The sequence below is a fragment of the Ixodes scapularis genome, unplaced genomic scaffold (genome assembly GCF_016920785.2).
Source record: "Ixodes scapularis isolate PalLabHiFi unplaced genomic scaffold, ASM1692078v2 PGA_scaffold6__148_contigs__length_123643588, whole genome shotgun sequence".
Taxonomy (NCBI): Eukaryota; Metazoa; Arthropoda; class Arachnida; order Ixodida; family Ixodidae; genus Ixodes; species Ixodes scapularis.
Window position 1 is genome coordinate 76,578,700 of NW_024609881.1, and position 3,957 is coordinate 76,582,656.

Here is a 3,957-nt window from a genome sequence, read left to right on the forward strand (position 1 = left end):
GAGAGTTGCGCATGCGTAGTGTGAGTGCGGACTACGACGCCGCGGGACATAGACCCGAGCAAGAGATGCTCCACATCTGTATGTAGTTTGCGTCATTTTTTTTCATGTTTTTCGTTTAGTTTAGAAGCCTTGACTAGTTTGCAGAGAATAAAAATAGTTTTTAATGGTTATTGAAGCCTGGAGACACGGTGTCTCGTAACTTACCTTCAGTGTGCTTTCTCTCATCCTAGCCATCTGGCAGGGGCAACTTTCTGTGGCATAAAGATTAAACGGTGATACAATATACATTTCGTAACGCACGTCTTTATTTTTGTCCCTGCGTGCACTGAATCACTTCAGAGTTTGCAATTTCTTCAGATGCACTCCAGCTTATCTAGTCCTCAAATGGTCAGTCTTCATTTGCACATAGTTCTTAAGTAATGTGTTGGCGGCTGCCCGCGGGATGTTGCTAAGCACTGTGTCAGGGTGGTGCCCATTGTTGCAAATGTCTAGGTCTTGGTTGTCCAAAAGCAGGTGCCTTGACAAACTTAGAAGCACCTCTCTTTGGTTGCCTTCAGCATAAAAGCGTGTGGCATTTTCTTTTAATGCGAGTTTTTCTAGCACAAGCTGCGCGTGCAAAACAGCGTTGATGACAACTGACTGAAGAAACTTGAGGCCACATCTCGTGAGGTTTTCGATGAGAACGTTCCTGTCCAGTTGCGGTTGCCTTTCCTTCGTTGTGAGGTTCAGCGCACATTCCTCACACGGAATTTTCTTGAGCGCTGCATGCGCACAAAAGCCTGCTATGTGTGTTATAGCTGGCAAACTGGGTTCTTTTTATTCTAAGTCATTTTCTCTTATTTTGATGTTGTAGTCTTTCATCAGTTTGTCTGCATCACATGTCACACCGGATGGCTTGCACAATTCTTGCATGTCTGGGAAAACCAACGAGTCCTGAAGCCTCAGTTTTGTCTCGGACTCGAATATCTGCTGGACCGAGATGTTGTAACTGATCCCAGAGAGGCGACGATAGCAACCAAACCTGTCCTCTAGACTGTCCGTATGGATTTTGCTTAGTAAAACATACTCAAAGTTTAGCTCCTCAAGGCTGTACCTCGTGACATCAACAAGTGAGTACGATGTCAGTCGGAGCGCCGTGTGTGTGTCTGTTGTTAATGCCCCAGTATCCATTTTCACACTGCCCCATTTGTCAAGCCAGTTCACGAAAGCATTGAGGAACTCCAACTGCATGTCTGCCAAAGCTCTGACTGGTTCTGGATTGGGGTCCCGAAGGCGCCTGCCCTTGCAAGGAGTCTGCACATTGACAATGCTCCACCACCGATGTACCACATCAATTAAGTCTGCGGTTTCTGAAGCATACGGCAAGCCAAGTTGCTTTCCACATGTTCTCAGGGCTTCCGCAACGAATGGACTCATCACCTTTAGGGCAAGTTTTACATTTTGACGCTCAATTTTCGATGGATGCAACCCTTTGGACGTCAGCCAAAAGCCAAATTTTGACAAATCTTGTTGCTCAGAAGCATGTAGATCACGAAGTGTCTTAAATGAGGCTCCTTTTATCTCCACCCGCGACTTAGTGCTTGAGAACTCTGGATAGAAAATGCAGGTGTCCGGATTTTTTTTTATTGATCCAGTTGTTCCTGATACACTTCAACAGGTGTGCAGTGTCTACAATGTAGAACAATGGTCGTGGGCAATCTGCTAGATGTGGGTACACTACATCTAGCGTCTTCTTTTTTAAGAACAAGGACATCACCTTTCTGTTAATAGCATTATTGTCAGTGATCACCGCAATCACAGTGAGCCCCGCTTCCTCAAGTCCCAGAATAACCTTTTGTAGTACTTCGCGCAACCGGCTCGCATCAATCCTAGAGACTGGCAAAATGTGGACCACATCTTTGTGCGCTGAAAGTAAGGACTGGGTCATGAAGACATGCGCAGTTTTCGCAGCTTCGGAAGTGTTTGATGCGGTTCCGGCAAGAGAGCCTCCTTTGTACTCAAAATATTCTTGAATGTGGATTTCATTCATCATTAATGTTACTACTTTTTCATGTGGCTATAGGAGGCCTGCCCTCTTCTTTATGTAACGCAGAAATCCTTCATCATCCTGCTCATTTGCTGGGGTTGCGTTGTATTTGCTGCAAAGCTTCATTACCGTCGACCTGTGAGGCAATGTTAGCTTCCCACTGCTACGAACGAATTTGTATGCATGAGGCGAAATAGTGTAAAATATGCTTCAGAATACGAGAAGTTCCGTAGAATACCTGAAAGCTGTTCCTTTAAGCAGCAGGTGCAGTTGCTCCATCAGGAACGCGTGGGGAGCTACTAGGTTAATTCGAAGCTCCACATCTGCTAGATGATCGGCGAGTTTGCCTCTTGCCGCTATTGGTCAGTGCTCACGCGATTGCAAATGCTATCAAAAGTGTGACGTCTGCGTCATAGTGATGTGACCGGTCTATAGCGCGAGACACATGCGCGAAAAATCCGTCCGATCCGACGTCCGATCCGGCAATACGACTGCCTGATCCGAAAAATTTGGTCGCGTCAGGCGTCGGATCGGCGATCCGACGTGCGTCCAACGCGCCAGATAGTTTCGCACGGCGGACGGACTGTCGGATGCGTCCAGCCAATGACAGCACAGCTAGCGCGAACGTCATGATGACGTACTGGGTCTGTCGGGACGAATCAGAAAACGGGACGGGCGACGGGAAGCCGGACGCGTGGATCCCGCCGACCCATTCGAGGAAGATGGCCCCGGCAAAGAATGCACGCGCTAACGAGAACGAGCTTCTAACTTCGCTCGTGTGAGCTAAACCGTCAATCTGGGTCCAGAGATCTGTCAACGCGGACCTCCGCTGGAGTGCTTGGATCTCCTGGGCGGAGCCGAACGGATCGTCGTGTCGCATGCAAGGTCGGAAACGTGTGTCTCAAACTGTCGGGTGCGGCAATTCGGAGCGGCGTTCGGACTGTCGGATCGGACGATTCTGTCGTCCATGTGTCTCGCGCTTATCTGCGACTTTCCCGATTGTTGGCAATCACTTCAGGCATTGTGCTGACCAATCGCACTGGACGGCAAACCCGCTGCGACCAAGCAGCACTACCGGTGCCAACTCGGCATGTCCAACTTAACCCTCATGGACCAAAGATGGGGCAGGATGGAGCTCAGAATACAACTATACTTGAAGCACGCCACCTGCTCATAGAAAAATAACAACAAACGGCCCTCTAATTTTCATCAGCGCAATACCCACGTTGCATTTCTAGGTCGACCCCACCCTGAGCTTCGTCACTCGCTATAACTCTACCGCATTTCGCAGGGCTTGACTCCTGCGTGTTCTGCAAGAAACGTGTGCGCACCGGAGTCATTGATGCTGATAACTGTGTCTAAGACAAGTGGTTCTCAACTATTGATGTTGCAGAAACCGCTTGCGTGGTTCAGCTCGATTGGAGGATCCGGGATGTGGGACGAGGGAAAGATCTTCAATAATTATGTTTATGAACGGATAAACGAATGTTAGCTAGCTAAGTGCTCGTGTAAACTGGACGTCTCTCATTGACGTATACAAAAAATATTAACTCAAAGCTTCTCTATACAAAAAACAAAAAAATCAAGTTTATTGCTAGGTTTACGATTGAGCAAGGCTTCCTGGATCCTATAAATTCCTTCGCAGGAGCTGCGGCCTCCCATTTGGAAACCACTGACCTAGACAGTTGACATCGTTTAGCGGGCTTAGTACAGAGCCTAATGACCCACAGCACAATATCCATATTCGCGCTTTTTTGTGTTACAACAAAATATTCGCCAGTTTTGTTTTTCGTTTTTGAATATAAAGTAGATATTGACCCTAATTCAGAAATATTTCGCAAAGTCGGGTGTCGGGTTACGATGCCTCCAACTAGGCCCGAGCCGAGCCCGACGTAGTTCGTGATTAATCGGTCCGAACCCTACCCGAACCC

At 47.8% G+C, this 3,957-nt stretch overlaps 1 pseudogene; it reads right to left on the reverse strand.

Annotated features, from left to right (window-relative positions):
* Nucleotides 1-330: 330 nt before the first annotated feature.
* On the reverse strand, nt 331-1,416 carry LOC121046524 (annotated as a pseudogene).
* Nucleotides 1,417-3,957: the final 2,541 nt, after the last annotated feature.